We start from the raw sequence: 21,190 nt of genomic DNA on the forward strand, positions 1-21,190 counted from the left end.
CTCTCTGTCCATTGACTTCATTATTGACCTACCAGGGTCTAATGGCATACAACAAAGCTCATAATTTTTCTACCATGATTAAATTTATACCCCTGCTGAAACTACCCTCTGACAAAGTGTAAAGAGACAGTTTTCTATTGGGTTTTCCAATTTTTTGGCATTTCGCAAGTGATGGACACGGATCCCCAATTTATATCTAACATATGTTGGGCATTTTCCCATTGGCTGCATCGAAAGTTCCTCCATCTGGGCCATCAGGAACTATCCATTCAAGGGGGTTCTGTCACATCCAATCCAGAATCCATTTCACGAGTTATCTGCTGCAGACTTGCTCATCCTTCATGACTACACCCACCTCCAGATGGTTTCAATTTGTTCTCACCCACACCTGCAGACAATAAATCCAGCTATTTAACTCCCTCTGATTAATGCATCTTGCATCTTTCAGTTATTCCTACTCAGTGTTGGCAGTCAATTCTGGTCTAGCTTCCTGGTTTTGGATCTGTTCTCTGCTTCCCGAATCTGTTCTGAGATTCAGATTTGCTGTCCGGCTTTTGGTTTTGACTTAGCATTTTGGTTCCTCTGTGCTGATCGTCCAACCTTGCTTAATTCTAGAGTTGGGAATATCCATTGGAACTCAGTACTTGAGTTCTTCTCAACTTTTTGCTGTATCTATATACCTTGTTGACAAGGTTATATTCTTTAACTCGGCCCTGGCGTCATGATAGCTACAAGAGGGAAGGGGCTGGCAAAGATATATAATTCGAAAGCAGTATTATTCGGATGTGTGTCCAGGATGGACGAAGATGTATAAATTTAGCTTCCAAGGCAGCCGTTTTTTTCAACAGTGTATTAGAACATGAGGTACCACCATTAAATTTAATGTTTTCTAATATAAATGAATATGAAAGAGTGTATTGCATAATCATTTTCTTCTGTTTAGGTAAGCTGGGTTGTTTTGTGGCTCAACGGGTTTTTGCTGAAGCCTCAAGATTCTGGGGCTTCAGTCTCCTGACTTTGGCTGTCTGAGGAATTTCCATGTCCTTTCTAAGTTTCACACATTCTCTTAATTTCCCTGGTTACACAGATGCCATGAATGTTTCTGGATGGTTGAAGAAAGCCTCCATCACCCATGTAAAAAAGCTTGGCCCGCAACCTGAAAAGCAGGATGCAAAGTCAGGTGACGATGGGGCGCTGCCCTTCTCTTTCATTCCAACGCCACTGCAGAGCAGTTTTCACAATGCCAGCCCAAGTTGCATTCAAAAGGCGTGAAGCCACCTTCTGCTATCTGGTTTCTGACTGTCAGGTCACTCTCTTCTCCCCACAATGGATCAAGGGGACTACAAGTTAAACAAGAGCATCCTTGTAGCTGATGTTGAGTCCAGGTCAATCCCAGCACTCACCTCATGTCGTGACAAGACATCCCCTGAAAATCTTGCACCATGATGCAGGAAGTGGCGGGAGATGAAGAGGTGTTCAGAATCGGCAAGAGAACTGCTGTTAGGTTGTGCTGTGTATATGTCACTTGTCTACATGGTCTACCTGTAGATAGGAGTCTACGTAACACATCTTTTGCCATTAAGAGAGTACAGTCGAGGTTTACTAAAGACGTACAGTGAAAAGTTAGCAGTGCAATTGACTCGCTGTATTGCTTCTGCATTTGTAGGAGCTCCCTTTCAGAGCACGGAATTGGGGGGGGGGAGAGTATTTAAATTAATCATGCAACACATTTTACTAGCATTTGCGGTAGGCAGTTTACTGCAAGTTGTGCCATTATGTAATGCTGAAAAAAAGCATATCTTATTTTGTGATGCCCTTTGTTAGATTGGGTCAGTCATTATTCAAAAGAACTGACTGCGTCAGTGTTCATAAATTTGCGCATTTTTAGAAGATCCCCCACAGAACTGGCCACTCCCACTGGTACTTTTTTTCTTGATTGCATCTTCATCTTAATTTGTTCTGCTTAGTAAATCTGGCCCTAGAACTTCTAAGGCATCAGGGAAGATGAACCTACATCAGGATGTGGGTGGAAATGAAAGGATTGTGAATGAAAGACCGTCACACTGGTTCTTGCTTGCAAGGTATCAGCCAATGGATGCTTTTTGTTTCTATGGACACTGGTCCTCTGTACCAGGCTAGATGATGGAGCAAGGAACAGAAGCAGCAGCCCCACTGGTGTCAAAACACCTACAGTGTCCCATGCTGCAGCTGGTGACGCTATTATTACGGCTCACGTACGGCGCTAAAAGAAGCGAACGGGCCGGCTAAACCAATTTGAGCTGGAGCCAAGTCTAATTTGGACTGGATGTTATGCAAAATAATTGATTCTTTGATTACAGGATGCCTCAGACTTGAATTGTAATCAAACGGAATTTACAAAGGCAATGTGGTAGTGCAAGGGAGACCATTCATATTACATGTGATAAACTCTAGCTGCTAGCCAGCCTGAATATTTCACAAGAGCGAATATTAACAAACTTTCAGAACACAACAGTTCATCTTGTCGTTTGTCCACCTCCATTTATGACCCTTTCACTCATAAGATTTCACAAGCATTTCAGAAATAATGAAATAAGAGATATGTAGTCTCAAATTATTCAAACAGAATTTCTGCTTCATAAAAATAATGACTTTGTGGGTCAAAGACAATATACGCATTTTGTGAGCAGATGGTTATTTAATCCATCCTGATGCTCGCTGTACAGATGTGTACGTGTTTTCAAAAAAAAAAAAATGTTAATCTGCTAGCAGTACATAAGTGCTCATACAGAATGAATGTCCCTCTGTGTCTCTGCCCCCAAAAGTCTGGCTTTGCTGTGTTTCCTGAGGCCCCGACTCTCTCAAGGTGAGATTGCTATTGATTCAACGCCCGTGATTTTTTTCTGTCGTTCCGAATCAATGGGGGGTTGTGGGTCGGTGATCAGCATAAGATGTGTGACGTGAAATGCCAGAGTGGGAATGACGTCCCTTCATGCGCCATTTGCTTTTTAAGGACGACGAAGATCATGTGACTGGACAAATGCAGCCTTAAGAAAAACAGCAGGCAGCCCACGGCCTCATGGATAAGGACACGGGTTTACCTCTGAATGACTGCTGATTCATATGCCAGAAGGGCACCTGCTGTTACACCCCTGAGCTAGGTACTTAACGTGAATTGCTTTAATAAAATATTTAGCTATATAGATTTATAAAATTATTAGTAGTGCAGACTAGTAACAATAACATTAATACTGTTCATTCTAATAAAAAAAAGTCTATTTTAAAGCCCACATAAAATGTGGAATGATCTCTGTATCATTCCAAAATCTTTTTATGAAAGCTTTGCTCTCCATTGATTCTTACAATAAATGAATTTGTAGAAACCAGTTGATGACTTGTGCATTACATCTGCTGCCAATGACATGAAAGTTATACATTACGTATGTGCAACTGTCTAGAAATTACATGTTCACGCTAAAAATAATTTTAAAATACGCTGGCCATTGTAGCCCATAATTTCAATCGCTAGGTCAGTTGGAGACTGGTGAGAATCCCACTTACCCATTTTCCACAAAAGAGACTCAGAAAGTGAGATTCATTGATAATATGTCCAGATATCTTGTTAATAAGATTGTGGAAGATCCTGAAATACCAGTCTAAAAGGCTTAAGTGAAATGTAACCTCGCTCAATATGTTCCATTCCATAAGCTCATATTCTTCAATACTGATTTTTATCAGTATTGAAACATATAAAGTACTGACTTTTTATATGTTTACTCACTTTTTATAGGTATAGTGTTTAGTGAAATAAATGAGCTTTGAGTGTCTGTTTGCCTCACTCAGTTGTATTGATGGTGTTCACACACCCTTGTTGTTGTTCCGCGATTAGAGTCAGCGTTTTTGTTCTGTTTCCTGCTTTCGAAATGACAATCATAAACTCTACCTCGTTCTGGGGGGTTTCTGGATGCTTCCAAGCTAGCTGGGATATGTAACTCCCCTTATGTATCATGCGGAGCCCCAGGGTCATCGGCCATCAGGACATTCTTGGAACAGCTCTGCTAGGAGCCAAACAAATGGCATCCTTATAAGATACCTGAACCACCTCTGCTAGGAATATTGACCAGGAACCAAATGTTTGCCAGTGGGGGGGCAAACTCCTGATAGGCTCTGTTACTCATTTTAGTACACAAACCCTTCCATCATACTAAGGTCACGGTCCTCAGAAGAGAACTGCACTATACTTCTGGCTCTTAATTTTCTCACTGATGATTCTAATGAGAACATGCCCAGGAGTCTATTGATTTGAGTCAACAAGGACCGGAGGATGTCATTGTGGTTAAATGGTTTGTCATAAGATTCTTAACGTGTTTTTCATTGTGGTAAAATGAGCAGCATGAAAGAGAGGAGCCCAGCCCCTCATCGTCGACAGAGGTGTTCCGTGGTATGACATCATGGTCAGTAAGTGTCGTTAAGGGCTGGAGGTAGCACACAAAACTCGAAAGAGAGGCTGTTAACTATTGCTGAATTATTCGGACCGGGTATTAGGGTCACCATACGTCTAGGTTTCCCGGAACATCCTCTTTTTGGAGCCCTGTCTGGGCGGTTTGTCCGGGTTTAGCGGTGTAACCCATATGATGCAATGTTACAAGTTACAGTGGAGTACTAAGTGAAGGAAAAGGCACCAAATTTCAATATAGGGCAGCCATTCAGTATCATCACACGGCATCTACAAGGCTTCTGCACATGTTTACTAATTGTTTGTTACACAATATGCACATCCCTATGTGTCACGCTGCTCATGAGTGAGATCAACTTCTGGAAACCATTGGCACTTCGACACTTTATTTTTGTTTTCGTGTGAACAGTGAATCGCGTTGTTTGCTTGAAGTTTAACTTTAGCTAGGCATTTTGTTTTTTTGTTTTTTGTTTTTGTTGAAAAAGACTTACATACATGTATATTGTGTCAACTGTGTGTAGATTGTAAAACGAGAGTTGACTGTAAGGGTACCATACGTCCGGGTTTCCCTGCATGCACATTTGAGTTTTTCAGGGTAGTTAGAGTACGCTCATTAATATTCATGAGATGCACTGCCTGATTGGCCAGTGATTGTGAAAACTGATTAATATTCTGATTTCTGGACACATTTTCTCTCACCAAATATGGCAACCCCAGTTGAGATAAAAAAGTGCATGTATTAGTAAAAGCTTAAAAATCAAATCAATTGCAAAGCTACTCTTTTTGTCTCATGTCTATAAATTAGCATGCAGGCTTTGCTTAGTAAACAGTCCACATTACCAGTAATCAATTGATGGCAAGCTAGCATGAATTATGTAATACCTTAGTGGCTACGAGCAAAATATATGGCAAGACACCTTTAGAGTAAACAAGGGCGGCCATGTGAATCGTGGACTTTATTTTAATGCGTGCCAGGCACATGACACGCCTTGAGGTTAACCCTCAAGTAGATCATTGGTGTGAAATAATCCAATAAAAAGAGGACATTTGACGAGAAATTGAATAAGGAAGCTCGATGCAATTAGCATATACATATATACAGAGTGTGTATGTGGATTAGGTTAATTTACATTCTGGGGACCAAATGTACCCCTCAATGTGATAAAAGCCTGTTATTTTTATATTGTGGGGACCATTTTTCAGGTCCCCACAAAGATCTGTGAATGCAATCAGAAAACAAAAATTTCCAAAAGTCTTGCATTGGTTACTTATAGTTAAGGTTAGGGCTGGGTAGGGGCTACGGTCGTCATGTTGGGATTAGCGTTTCGCCGTAAAAATGAATGGAGAGTCCCCACAAAGATATAATTACAAACCTGTGTGTGTGCGTGTGTCCCTGAATAGGACAAGCAGTTACAATGGATGGATGGATATACACACACACACACATATATATATATATATATATATATATATATATATATATATATACATACAGTACATACATGCATACATACACTCACCTAAAGGATTATTAGGAACACCATACTAATACGGTGTTTGACCCCCTTTCGCCTTCAGAACTGCCTTAATTCTACGTGGCATTGATTCAACAAGGTGCTGAAAGCATTCTTTAGAAATGTTGGCCCATATTGATAGGATAGCATCTTGCAGTTGATGGAGATTTGTGGGATGCACATCCAGGGCACGAAGCTCCCGTTCCACCACATCCCAAAGATGCTCTATTGGGTTGAGATCTGGTGACTGTGGGGGCCATTGTAGTACAGTGAACTCATTGTCATGTTCAAGAAATCAGTTTGAAATGATTCGAGCTTTGTGACATGGTGCATTATCCTGCTGGAAGTAGCCATCAGAGGATGGGTACATGGTGGTCATAAAGGGATGGACATGGTCAGAAACAATGCTCAGGTAGGCCGTGGCATTTAAACGATGCCCAATTGGCACTAAGGGGCCTAATGTGTGCCAAGAAAACATCCCCCACACCATTACACCACCACCACCAGCCTGCACAGTGGTAACAAGGTATGATGGATCCAAGTTCTCATTCTGTTTACGCCAAATTCTGACTCTACCATTTGAATGTCTCAACAGAAATCGAGACTCATCAGACCAGGCAACATTTTTTCAGTCTTCAACTGTCCAATTTTGGTGAGCTCGTGCAAATTGTAGCCTCTTTTTCCTATTTGTAGTGGAGATGAGTGGTACCCGGTGGGGTCTTCTGCTGTTGTAGCCCATCCGCCTCAAGGTTGTGCGTGTTGTGGCTTCACAAATGCTTTGCTGCATACCTCGGTTGTAACGAGTGGTTATTTCAGTCAAAGTTGCTCTTCTATCAGCTTGAATCAGTCGGCCCATTCTCCTCTGAGCTCTAGCATCAACAAGGCATTTTCGCCCACAGGACTGCCGCATACTGGATGTTTTTCCCTTTGCACACCATTCTTTGTAAACCCTAGAAATGGTTGTGTGTGAAAATCCCAGTAACTGAGCAGATTGTGAAATACTCAGACCGGCCCGTCTGGCACCAACAACCATGCCACGCTCAAAATTGCTTAAATCACCTTTCTTTCCCATTCTGACATTCAGTTTGGAGTTCAGGAGATTGTCTTGACCAGGACCACACCCCTAAATGCATTGAAGCAACTGCCATGTGATTGGTTGATTAGATAATTGCATTAATGAGAAATTGAACAGGTGTTCCTAATAATCCTTTAGGTGAGTGTATATACATACAGTTATATACAGTGGTACCTTGAAACTCGAACTTAATCCGTTCAGAACTCCAGATCGAATCCTAAAAAGTTCGAGTTCTGATCGAATTTTCCCCATAAGAAATAATGGAAAACCAATTAATTGGTTCCCGGTCCCAAAAAATTACACCTAAATGTATTTTTTTTAGCATTTAAACACAAAATGAATAAAACAAGAAGAGCATATATTGTACTAAACACATCTAAGCACATTTATCAAAACAGTAATTTGTAAAGTAAGAAAATAAATGTATCCAAACAATGTGTAAAGTTAAAAAAAACTTTTGTGTGCCACACCCCCTCGTTAACCCCATGTGAAATCCCCGTTTTTTATTAGCTCTCTGTATTTATTCCGCGTTTCAGTTTGTTTCCCCAGTCCGGTCATTGTATTGTCCGTCTGCGTTTTGCCTGCCTTACCTGTAATTAAACCCCGTATTCCCCGATACCCTGACGTCTGCGCCTTTGTCTCCGTTCAGTCCCCGCTTGGCACAACAATATTATTATAATTAAATCTATTAATGGTTTATTGTTAATATTAAAATAATGAATAAGAAATCTCTATTTTAAAATGTATTTTATTATATAATAATAATTATTGTTACTGCCAATCATTGTCTAAATGTATTTTTACTGTCTAAATATATGTATTCAGCTAGTGTAAATATGCACGATACTATCACAGCTAATGCGAGGCTGAGACTGAAGCGTTACCGTTTGTTTCCGCTGAGAGACGTGCCGCGTGACTCATTTTCCCACTTGTACAAGTTATCTTAGGTCGGCGTTCACGGTTTGACTTCTGAGATTCAGATCGAGTTCTAGGTAATTTTTTTTCGAACTGGCTGGTTCGACTTTTAAGAAATTCGAGTTCTAATGAGTTCGAGAACTGAGTTACCATTGTGTGTGTGTATATTTAAATATATACAGTATATATATACACATATACATTATATTATATGCATTATATACATATATATCATGTTACATAAGAAAAAAGCTTTTTTAAATGTCAAATGGTGACACATTTGTCAGCCACGTTTCAGTGCCCTACTTTGCTATGTCAGATATTCTGCCTAGCAGGGTCATCTTAATCTCGTCCTGTTTCTATGGCAACATAATAGCCTTTTTTCGTGATTATATGGGATTAACCATTCAATCTGCTGTCGCATTATATGGAAGTTACATGAAAGCATGCTTGCAGCAAATACCAGGCAGCAAAAACCATGCAGCGCTGCTCCAAATGACCAAAATGACCCACATTCAAGGCTGTAACTCAAAATGGTGGCAAAAATAGGTTCACATCTGAATGTCACTTTCTTTTATTTAAATTTTAGTGCAGAAGGAGGACAGAGCACCGGGAGCATTTACTGGGACATTTTGGTAATATTTACAGATTTTTAACTTCATTATCAAGCCAGAGGTGGTGAGAATGTCCTCAGTATGCCGTCCCTGACATTACACCTCGACACCAGGACAAAGCCAGTGCTAACGGCCAAAAGCACATTTATTTCCTGCTCGCTAATGCTGTTACAGCTTCTGGTGGCCATCTAATGGCTTCCTGCTAGCAGTTCCTCTTTGATGACGCTCCCCAGGGGCAGCGCCCCGCTGTGAAGGGTGTCCGTCGTGAAAGTCTTTATCTCCAGCATGGTGTGAAGAACACAAGTTATTTTTACTGCTTATGCTTCTAAAGCTGCGGCCATTTTTTATTTCTGCTTCAGCACTATGAGCGGCTGCGCTGTTTGTCCCCCCCGTGTTGCCGTACATTCCCCTGTGCCTGATGCGTGATTACTATTGGTATCATTTGTGATCGGCCGCGGGGGGCTCGCCCATTTAAATGTCACCATCGGAGCCCAGAGAGGTCGTGCGAAGGCTGTGGGAGCCAGAAGCACTGGCTTTGGGCCGAGAGCTGGCCTGAGCGGCACTTTGGGAAGGGGGGCATGGGGGGGTTGGGGGGTTGGACGACGCAGCAGTTGTGTGGTGGGGAGAGTGAGTCGGGCTGCTGTTTCCAACAGCGGGGCCGGTGGCATTTCCTCGGGCCTACTGCTGCTGCAGTCAGAGGCCTGCATTTACCTACAGAAGCTCTCCGCTTCAGGCCTCTATGTTCCTTTTGTCATGTTTTTTTTCCATAAAAAAATACTGCTACTGATCCTCTGTTCCTGTTTCATATCTTTTATATCTATATCTATTTATATCTGCCTTGTCTTCCATGTATTGCTATTATTATTATTATTATCATTATTACCTGGGGGTCCATTTTCCATTCCTGCACTTACCACAACAACTTTCTGGGATGCCGACAGACCCTGTCCCACAAAAAGCAGGAAAACTCCCCACAGCCTCCTCATAAGGTCATGTGGGTGTTGGACTTGCTACATGAAAAGGCCTTGGGTAAATATTTTGTGGTGTGTACCACAGTGAAGGGTGGGGGACTGCAATGCGTTTATGGTGCGCAGGGATGTCTGTAACTGCCCCATGCGAGACAGCCCCTAACCCGGATAGCATTCTTCCTGGCTGATCTCTCCTATTTCTTCCCCTCATCTGTCTCTCTCTCCATCTGAATCGCCTCCAACAGCTGGCTTCTGGTCCTGCCTACTTAGATAAAAATGGCAACAAAATATCAAAGTCAATTGCTCTCCTTGACACCTCCATTACTGGAATGTGTGGGCCTGCCCCACATTGCCGAAAACACTTCTTGCCCTTTAGTGGGTCTGTCTTAAAAATAATAACCGTAAAAATAAGGGAAGGGGTGGCACAAATGGAATGTGCAGAACAAGCCCCCACCCCAATCTGCCATGTATGGAAATGTACCGGCCCCCAGTCCAAGGTGCGAGCAGGTAATTTTTCACCCTTCGTTAGCAATGACATCACGCTGACATGCAGGTAGCGTGCTAATCTGCAGGTATTTCACAGCTGGAGTATCCATGTGCCTGTGCCCACCGTCCCCAGACGGCGTCTGAACGTCGCCCCCGACCACCGCCTACGTGCCTCGTCACCGCAGCTTCACGCCACATGAAGTAGCGGCATCTTGCCATCTTCCCAAGAAGGGCTTCACTCATAAGTCAGGATGAAACGCTACCGGAGAGCTTTCGATGCTCCCAATTTCCGCAGCCACTGTGACGCGATAGTGTTTCATCACCCTGAAATAGCTCACCAAGGATACACTCACAATTACACTCTCACGCACACACTCACGCAGATTCACACACACACCCATACAAACACACAGATTCTCACACAGCCTTCGCCTCCCCAAATCCTACACCCATGGGTGTCATGAGCACTAGGCAGGCCCACACTGCAGTCTTGCATTTCAAGAAGTCTGCCCTGCGTTCTGACATATGCTCAGGTACATTGTGGTGGGCGGAGCCATCTTCCTCTCAGTCTGCATCAACATATGGGCTCCTCATTACAGTCAATTTTCAGTAAAACTGAAGGGCGCTGCATTTTTTTCAAACCCGAAAAAGAAAACCTCAAAATCTGTTTTTAAACCTGACTTTATCCACCCACAGAAACCACCGAATTTAAACCTGCATATCCAATTATTTTCACTTGCATTTAATTAAACACACAAGGTTGACTGAGAACCTTAACAACTGAGCAGTACTCCTAGTGTAAATGACTCTCCTCAAACGGTGCTGTGAAATCGCACATACTAGACTGATGTCACCACACAGAGCATCTGGCTATTGATCACGGTCCTCAGAGTGATAAGCCGCCTTTCGACTGCCCGACAACACGAATGGTCTCAGACATAAGCTATTTAAATTTGACAGTATTCCGCCCTGAGGAGGCGAAATGAATTCCATTCAGCACAACTGATTGTAATAAGATGGATTATTCAGGATGTACGGAATGAAATTTAAAAATCTCTTTTGCAAAAGTTCAAATTCATTTCCAGCCAGACCACATATTCTAGCCCTCTGAAATCATGCAAAACTTCATCTGTACAGTTAATAATATATGTAGCCACCCATTCACTGACCCATAATTAGTCATCAGTTAAGTTATCAGTTTTTTGCCCTTACAAAGGGTGTGTGATACAATCGCACATCCATTCGGAAGTAAGGAGCTCCATTTAAATGGGACATTGATTCCACCCCACCCATTATTTGCTGTACCGAACATAAGAAATAAGGTCAAGGTGACAAAATCACGTGCTGGTACTTGGCGTCTCAGAGTGATGGATAATTATTGAATTTCCTGCATTCGTCTCATGTGGATATTAAATGTTGCCTAAAGCCGACTGTTGATTTGAATGGCGTTCGGTGTTCTGGAGGGCATTTTGATGGAGTGCGAGATAGTATCGATGGTAAACTTCAAAGCCACGTCGGCTTTAGGCAATCTGGGAATGACTTGAATTTCAAACTCCCCCTGCCTGAGCACTCCGAGAGCTGCTAAGCTAAGCTGTCAGAGCCGGCTGCCTGAGGTTTAAGTGAAAGTCGCTGCGCAGCCTGGAAGGAACACGCACGGATTCACCACCACTTACGCGAGGGCCTTGTTCTGGTAAAATCCATTGGAAGGCCCGAGCACCATTCACTGTCCGTGGGGGTGGGGTTAAAATGTGTCACATGCTCAGAACTGGCCAATCAGAATGTTTCTCTCTCATGAAAGCCCAGTGATGATGCACGAGGAGTCTGCCAGCAGCATGTTCCTGTTTGGGGTAGGCAGTGACTCAGCACACAGTCTGTAAAAATTGCAGCAGTGTTGAGTGAGGATTACCTGTACACCCACCCTTCAAACATGCACCTACTCTATCCACAGAGGAAGCTGAAATCACTGGCTGACCGGCTTTTCGGTAGATTACAGTATTTTTAGAGTCTTAGAGGCACAATTAGCCGTGACATTCCAGTTTGGTTTAACGTCACGAAACCATTAGCAGTGAGACAATAATAAATGCCTTGAAAGGAAAAAAATAAGAAACAAAAGAAATGTCCCTCCGGTGTTCGCAGCAGGAATCCATCTCAGCTAAAGCCTGTGACACTGCGAAACATCAGCAATACTGTGAATCATTAGCTGCAGGTGACATTGAAACTGGAGCTGTCATGATGAGTTTCTGGCGCTCGGTGGCAGGTGACGGGGAGACCGTAACCCATTTATCCAGTAGAGGGGCGCAGTGAGCACAGCACAGAAGGCCAGGGACATCCCAGGACAGGATGCCAGTCTATAGAAGGGCATCCACACACATACACACACACACAGACTCACTATACTAAGCAATTTAGAAACTACATCTTTTCCCTAACTCTATCCAAACAGAGTGGGTGGAATATAACCCCCTCCCCCACAAACCCTGTAGGTATTAGGCTACAGTGATGCCACTGACCCACTACGGTACCCCATGTCCGATCTCCCAGAATGCCTAGGGGACTGACCTCTGCACCTGCTAACTGATATTCACTCATCCCTGGTGAATTTCAGCTTTATACGGGATTGCATTCTCTGTGTATTAAGCTGTAAGTCTGTATGCGCATTCATCTGTGAAGCTTCCTTCACTGCTGCCCAAAATAGTTGTGCCTTATATTGTTCCATGCATGGTAATTTAGGCCTGCTGTCATAAATTTTAATTGCTTGCAATAACTGTGAGTAAGAATCCATTTTAAGTTAGAACTGAGAGCTTTCCTGGCAGAAAGACGACAAACTGTGTGCAAATCCATCCGGCACTGGCGTCCTGACATGCACCCCGCTCTCAGAGAGCCAGCCAGCAGCCCGGCGGGGGCCCGTCACGGTGCCCGCCAGCCATTTTGCGATGATGCTGAGAGCACCTTCAGTGCTTCCAGCATCTTACCCCCTCACCAACTCACCAGCTGATGGGTGGCACAGGAGAAACCAGCTACGGCCGGCTTGTGATCGGCGTTTAAAGGACAGCCCCGCAGCCATTCTCAGCAGCTCCCTGGGCTAAGGCCCCCTTCTGGGCTTCTTGGACTGAGGTTCGAGTGCGAGCAGCAATGCTCGCCAAGCAATGGCGGATTTCAGTAAGTCTCAGAAACTCCGTTCGTCACGCTGACGCCGGTTGCTGGCAGCCTGCCCTTCTCCGCAGCGCGAGCTGATTTGCTGTGGGCCGGGGGTCTGACGAACATGTGTCAGGTACGTCAAATATAGAACCAGATATCCTCGGGAAAGAATAGAAATGTGCACTTTGGAGTGGGTGTATCCCTTCTGCCACCACCGGCAAACCTTTATTATAATTTTCCTTTTCATATCACTGAAATAGCAAATACACGCTTTTTTTGCCTTACGTATATGATGGGATTAAGGTTAATTACTTTCTCAATTTCATATGTGACTGGCCAGGCTGCAGAGCATAAAAGCTGTAGCTGTCTCCATGTAAGAACAGAGGAAGACGTGCAACACGGCCTCAAGACTTTTGAAAAGTCCTCCATCGCCACAAAGCTAGATGACCATGGCTGGTGCCTTTTAAGCGGATGATGACAGCCATAAACAGTAACGTATTTCATCTTTTAGCTGTTTATTTAACAGTGCAGTTCAGATCCACTCAATCCCCTAATTAGTCCTGAATTATGACACAAGCTACAGTCCACCTTATTTTGCCAATGAACAAACAAATCTTATGAATATGTGTCTCCACAGTCACCGTCAACAACCAGAGGTGGGCATTTCAGGTCCAGAAATTAAAAATCCAGACCAAGATTTTGTTTCAACCAACCAGTTGAGTACTCTCTGACTGGGACTCATTATACTCAACTGGTTGGTTGAAACAAAATCTTGGTCTCGATTTTTACTTTCTGGACCTGAAAAGTCCACCTCTGTCAGCAACACTAACCTTCAGCGGGCAGGGCTATAGGTTCAGAGACCATAAAGGGAGGCCAAAGATGCAATGGGACAGAAGGCCGACCATCAGTGAGGTGAAGAACACCAGCCCTTCTGTACTTCCTCCATCCTGCTCAGGATGTTCCTCCTCGCAATGTCTTCATTTTGTTTATTTTTCATATTTCTCTCTGTACCTCTCCTCTCTCCCCTATTCGTCCTGTTCCCCTTTTGTTACACAGACTTTTATTCAGATGGTTATTCAGCTGCAGTTTGCCTCAGAACAATGGTGTCATTTTGACAGGCTCCTCAGCCGGCTCTCTGACGAAGAAAGCACCGTCTTGGGAAAACAGTGTGCCATCTCTGCCCGGCCTTGATACTGCATGTGCATTTCCCTGAACCCTGTGTAAGACTAGCAGGTTCACTGAATGCTTCACAGCTCCTAAGGCAGTGCGGCTGCCCAACAATACCGCCTATTGTAAAGGTGCTGAGGATAACGATCACTGATTAGCCTTTCGTAAAAGGCCAAGGTGATTTTTACACCTCACTTGTTCCGGTAGTCCTGATGTCGGCATTATTCTGCATGTGAAGTGTGAATTTCTGGAGCAGAGTATTAATTCTCATTCATTAATTTGGCTTTGTGTTTCGGTATTTTTACTCAGAAACATATGGAGTATGTGGAATAATTTGTGGAATGATTCTTTTGGGAATCTTGTTTATTCCAGTTCAATATGGACTTGGTATTTACCACATGCCTACAGTGGCACACATACAAAGTCTATTTTATCTTTTTCTGGTTTTTTTTTTCTTCATTTTATTTTTTTGGGCAATTATGTTTGATGACCCCAGCTCTAGTAAAGCTCAAAGTCAGATACAATTAACTCAGAAGAGTTTTGGCACAACTAATTTCCTGAAAAATCCATCCAATTTCCAGCCACTTATCCTGCTGAGGGTCTCTCGGGGGCCGGGGGCCGGGGGCCAGGGGCCTGGAGCCTGTCCCAGGCAGCGTGGGGAACAAGGCAGGGGCACAGCCTAAGCAGAACTCCAGTCCATCGTGAAAATTCAGAAAATGTTATGTGATAGATTGCTTCGCCAGGACATCTGCACGGACAAAATCACTAAGTTTAGTATTGCTTTTTAATTAGTTGCACAGTGATAAAATGTAAGCATGCCATGATACTGCCCGGGCTTACAGGCCAAGATGACCAGGAATAAAAATTCAGATTTATCCTTCTAACTTGCGTGAGCAACTCGTAATACAGGAGAGCGTAGCGATCCATGGGTAGACAAGGGCTGCACCCAAAATTTCCTTCTGTATCATGAATGAGGAAACTCTGTAAACAGAGTGCATTCAGAGCAGTGAGCCACTGACCACTCGGGGCATTTCTAGGTGCTCTCGACCCCAAACATTCACGCTTCCATGACTTAACCCGACACCTGTCCCCAGAGAGCCGCTGACCAATTTATCTCCTATGAAGGTCACTTTTAACCGTGAGCCTCTTGAACGTAATTAAACAAAACCGGCAATAATCATTTTGCAGTTTCTAAGTGCCTGACATTCTTTAACAGGGATTATGCAGTAAAATTAGCACTGATATTATGTATACTGATGAATTATTGACCGCAGCTGGACGTCATGCTTGACCCTCCCGTCGCTGATGGTTTCATCTCTAATCTGATTGGCCAGACTGCCTTACAAATCCACCCCTGTGGCGACACAAGGACCATCAGAGGGTATCAGCTTCCATTCCATGTGATATTAAATATTATCTATTTAATAGCTCATTTTCGCCCCTTCTTCTTTATATATTTGGATTCTGAGCGTTATGGTCTAAAAGTGCTTTAGAAAACTGGTTTACCATGTCAGAGCGAGTTAAAAACACGGACCGCCCTGACCCTTAGATCAGAGGGGGGGTGCACGCCTGCGATTTGTCAGTAGGTGCGCGCTCAATCCTTGCAGATCATTCCGGGGGCCTGCAGGTGGGGGGGAAGGATGGGGGCACACTTTTGCTACATGCGACTTTCTTCAGTTGGAAGGGAGTGGCTGAAAACGAATTTAATGTCAGAGGTGGGGGGCTAATGGTGACTACCCCCCGGCAGCGGCCTACCGCGCCCAGCAAGCCTGAAGTCAGACAGGCAGGCACTCAACTAAACTGGCAAATTAATTCTTCCGCCTGAGCCTGCTGTTGCATTAATTCAAAGTGTATATTAAGGAACCATTTTATAACAAAACCTAGGCCTCTCAACGGTGACATAAGAGCAAGAAGAGCTGGATTGCTTCAGGTGTAAAAGCAAACAGCAAGAAATATGAATAAAATATGAATAGAGCTGACCAAACCTTACTAACTTGCATTTTAATCTTTTCTATGTTTTATCATTGCTGTTTTATGCGAATCCATAAGAATACTAATAATCTGCCATTTTTTTTCCCCACTCGTCGGCACTTTTTACCTCCGATGTCAGCAATCTGTCACGGTCTGACAGTACTCGTCTGCGATAACGAGCAGCCCCACATTTTAATGGCTATGAATGTAATTCAGGGGCTTTATAGAGCACCCATGTTTACACAGCACTCCCCTTGATAGCAGGCAAAGATATATATATATATATATATATATATACACACACGGAGGCGCTCGGAAGTGGAGGTGCAGCCGCGGACCGTGCGAGGATCGTGGATCGGTACACCGTTCGGGCGACGAGTGGATCGGGCAAGGGGGACGCTGGGGGAAGCCGCGGGGAGGGCGTGCACAGCCCATGGATATCCTCGGTAATGAGGCATGAGGAGGACACGCTTCCCTGCCCCAGAAGCTGGCACTGCGTGGCCAGTCATGTCCGCTAGGAACCAGCAGAGATGGTGACTCAGCACCTTAGGGGATGACCGTCCCGAGATCACGCCCGTCATGGGCTGATTCCATCTGACTTTAACGGGGCTAAACTTAGCTAAAGGATTAGCAAAGCCGTTTCGGCTTTTTATTCTTTTTTTTTTTTTTAACCTGTGATACCTTATTGGACAAGCCCTGGAGGATGTGTGTTTGGAATTTTAACATGTATTCATTTCTCAGCACCAAAGAATGATAATCTAGGGCTGGACTGGAAATTTTGCCCTGGACTTTAGGGTCCCTCACAATAACATTTGCCAGCCCTCTCACCCGTCGGCCCAATGGAAAAATGCCCGGTATGCCAGATGGCCAGTCCAGCCCTGAAACCGCACCATTCACCACTTCCTTGAAAAATAAATATAATTATGGCATTTAAAACTGTTTATAACTTTATGAGGATTATTTGCTGTCATGGTATTCTGTTAATTACACCCAATCTGAGCTCAGAATGAGTCAGCTGGAGACGAATCGGCTTGATCCAGTGGCAGTGGCGGCATGAGCGGATCGCCCGCGGGGGCTTTCGCCATGCAGTAATAAGGTGGCGAGGCCACTGGCTCGGGTGGTGTGTTGCTTTGCAGCTGGCGCCTGATACTGTTCAATGCCATTGTTCGGGTGGCTGGGAGGGGGGGGGGCAGCACCCTGCTGGGTTTTATATTGAAGAAACCAGATCGGTGGGAAGCAGGTGATGGGAGGAGGACAGCTGGCATGCCGAAATTTCCTGTGTGACGTCAGTTGGGTGAAAATATGCTGTTGGGATGTTCCACAGGGCTGAGGTGTGTCTTTGTGGGGGGGTCCGGTGCATCTCTGTGGAATCTGCATACTGCTGATGTACACACAGTGGAAATGACATGCTGAGTCAGGCTGCTTTGGAAGTTCTGTACACACGTGGACTTTCGTGTAGAAATGCACTTTAAACACGACTGGCTGTGACCTTCTTTCCCAGCTGGAGCAGCTGGACGCTGGGAGAAAGGTTATGGCCACAGGCTGCGGGAGAAGCGGCCCGGACTGATCAGGGATCAGGGCCTTAGCGGGGCTGTGAAGATTTTAGGGTCTGTCTGCCGCCTGCCAATCAAAGGGATGTGGGGGTGACATATTTCTGTTCCCAACGACAAACCCAGATGTATGTTCTGTCAGACCCCACAATCCCATACAGACCTTAAATCCAGGCCCCTGTTCCACACTGCTGCTCGTCTGGGATTCAGTGTCTTTTCTGCTTTCTTGTGTGCTCCTGTTCCTCACATGACCATGGCTTCCTTCCTGTTTTGCTCCCCTGTTGACTTAATTAAGCTCACTTTACCCCCCCACCCCCCCCCCCTCCCCCCCCCCGCCCTCAAATAAATCCCCTGCTCCCATCACATGTCTCTCTTTGCATCCTGCCTGGAGTGATTCAGACCCAGAAGGTCTCCTATAAAAGCATAAACGAAAAAGGAGGATTCACTATCGACTTCATAACTTAGTGCTATTACAGACTATCCAGTCAGAATGGAAATCCAAATTGATTTATTATGGAAAAACCTAAACATATTTAATTGCACAAAAAGCAATACTGTCCATTTCTTTAGTGTAATAGGTGTTCCATGAAATGTGAAAATATTGGAATTGAAAAGAGTTTTGATGGCCTTGAACATAAGTGAAGGATAAAATTAGATTTAAACGCTGTAGTACACTTTGCTTTTAACAGAAACACAACATCTGCCCAGAATAAAGTGAAAGCGGTTGCCATTGGCTGCCCAAATCTTTGGCCACCTAACTGGCAATGAGTCATCGGCAGGTCATACCAGAGCCCATTTAAACGGGCATGACACAGGGAGGAGGAACACAAGACGCAGAGGAACAGCATGGGTACACGCTCCACTGCCGGCTTCCTTAGGAGCTGGTTAATTGGCTGGTTATGATGGTGGCCAGCAGGTCACTGCTTAAGACCAACAGAGGGAAACCTGCTGATTAAGCAAGAAAATAAATGTAATGAATCTTTCTTTGTGTAATAGTATTCAATTGTATCAATGTTGGTAACCTGCATGCCGTCAGCAGAGAATGAAAAAATAAAGAAAAGCAAATAAAATCACAACATTGCTTCAGCAAAAGTACCTGTTTACTTGTAGCTTGTTTTATTATTGAAAGCTAAATAATTGAGGAAGGTGATGATTACAGGGGACTGAATCTAATTGCAAGAAATTCAAAGAAATTCTACAGATTAAACAGAGAAAAAAAAATCATTGAAATTCCAAAATCATGCCATTTAAAAAACTGCAGCAATAACAATATTTCAAATCATACTGTAATTAGACCAAGTCAGGAACATTCTATTTTCAGCTGTTTATCTTTTCTTATATTAAGTAATAATTTTATCGCTATTAATGACTCATAAAATCACACCAGTTAAATAGTTCACATACTCTAAATCAAGTCTTTAATATAATAACATAAATCTTACATCTTCTAAAATCTTATTCTGTTCACTGTTGTCAGAATTTGTACTTCATTTTATTTTGTTGTATATACTGTCACATCCCACATGACATTGGTCTCTGTGTCTGGAGTGACTCCTCGGATTTCGGACTTCTGTGCCTCCGTGACCCGTCAACCGTGACAAGTTCAGCCAGTCGATTCCCTGTCAGTTTACTGGTTCCCTCTAATAAACCCCCATTGACTGCATTTGAGTCTCTGAGTTTCTGTTTTGATTTATACAAAGTATCGCATAATAACCAGGGAAGCAGGAGCAGGGAGATGTAAAATCGGGGAACACGGGGTTTAATCAAAGCACACAGACCCAGGAACACGTTACAACACTACAACATTAATGACCGGACTGGGGAAACATACTTAACTGCGGACTTAAATACACTGGACTAATGACAACAACAAGAAACAGCTGGTAAACACAGGGAATCCACACAAGGTTAACGAGGGGGCGTGGCACACAGAAGGAGCGGATGATCGGGGCAGGACACAAAGTATGATTGTTTTTTAAGTGAAATGTTTCAGATATGTTTCTGAAATATTTAACTTTATTCCTGAAGCAACTGGTCACTGATATCGAAAAATGCAATTTACATTAATACCTAGCATTTATATGATAGAATTAATAAAATTAATTGCGCCTTTATTTCACATTCGAATCACGTACCCCACAACCTTTTCCAATTCAAATTCATATTTAAATTAACATTCAAATTAAAGGAGTATGGAAGCATTTACTAAAAGTTCCAAACTGACCACAACTCGGTAAGCTCACTAACCCATCCACCGATCCACTCTGAAGCATTCACTTTCTCATACTTTTATTTTTGTGTTCCGTCCTGGCAGTGATCCGCACTCTCATTAGCGGAGTCCCTCATCTTACCATAAGCTTCCAGTTTAATTAGCCCTTTAACCCACCTCATGTGTTTTCCCCAAGGTCAGCTTTGATCTTCCCCCAACCAGCCAGTAAGACACAGAATCCATCTTATTTTATGCTGGAAACCTAGAGAAGCAGCTTCTCTGTTTTGTCGCGGTGGGTGTCTAAAGTTTCATTTGTCAATGTAGTAGAGTAACTGACAAATCTACCTTTTTATTTATGTGTTTTAAAGACAACCATGTTCCTGTTGTCTTGATAAAAAAAAATGCCACTGCGTTATGAAATAAACGTTTATCTGTCCATCTAAGTTCCCCTGGGCGCATCCAGTGCATGTTTCTGATGAGCCTGGTTCATATCCCACCAAGTGCAGGCCTAGAGGATGAAGATACTCTGGGCAGGATGCTGTGGGTAATTTAGAGCCAAGATTTCACCTAACCACATGTTTTTGGGCTGTGGGAGGCACCAGGGGAAACCCACGTGCGAACTCAACACACCCAGAAGCAGGGGCAGGAATGAAACTCACAACCGTCAAAGTGAGAGGCTACAGTACTACCCATAATGCCTCAGAATGCTTATGCATTTTATCATTTTTATTACCTTTGTTATGTTATTTCATTGAAAGTTATGACCTTGGCAAATAATGCAATTGACCATAAAGTGAATTAATTGTGCAGGACACGAAGAAGCCTGCACTCAGAAGAGCAGGCTGGGGATTTAAAAACAGGCAGCCGAGCCCTTTGAGGGAAGGGTCACGTTACCTTTCCACACCACAACTCTAATCTGCCTGTGAGTAGCAGCCAGGCAGCCCTGGGAAGAGCCATCATTGTTTTTTAGCTGGCTGAGAGCAGGTAAATTGGCTCTGCGACTCCATCGCTGCTCCTCTGAGAAGGCGCCATGTCCTGTGAAAAGTAAATGGCTGCATCCAGTATTACGTTACATTATTTATCAGCCTGGCAAATGTCCTCATCTGAGATCATATAAGCATCCCAGGTCTAACACATCTCCCATTTAT

The sequence above is a fragment of the Paramormyrops kingsleyae genome, chromosome 19, assembly GCF_048594095.1.
Source record: "Paramormyrops kingsleyae isolate MSU_618 chromosome 19, PKINGS_0.4, whole genome shotgun sequence".
NCBI lineage: Eukaryota > Metazoa > Chordata > Actinopteri > Osteoglossiformes > Mormyridae > Paramormyrops > Paramormyrops kingsleyae.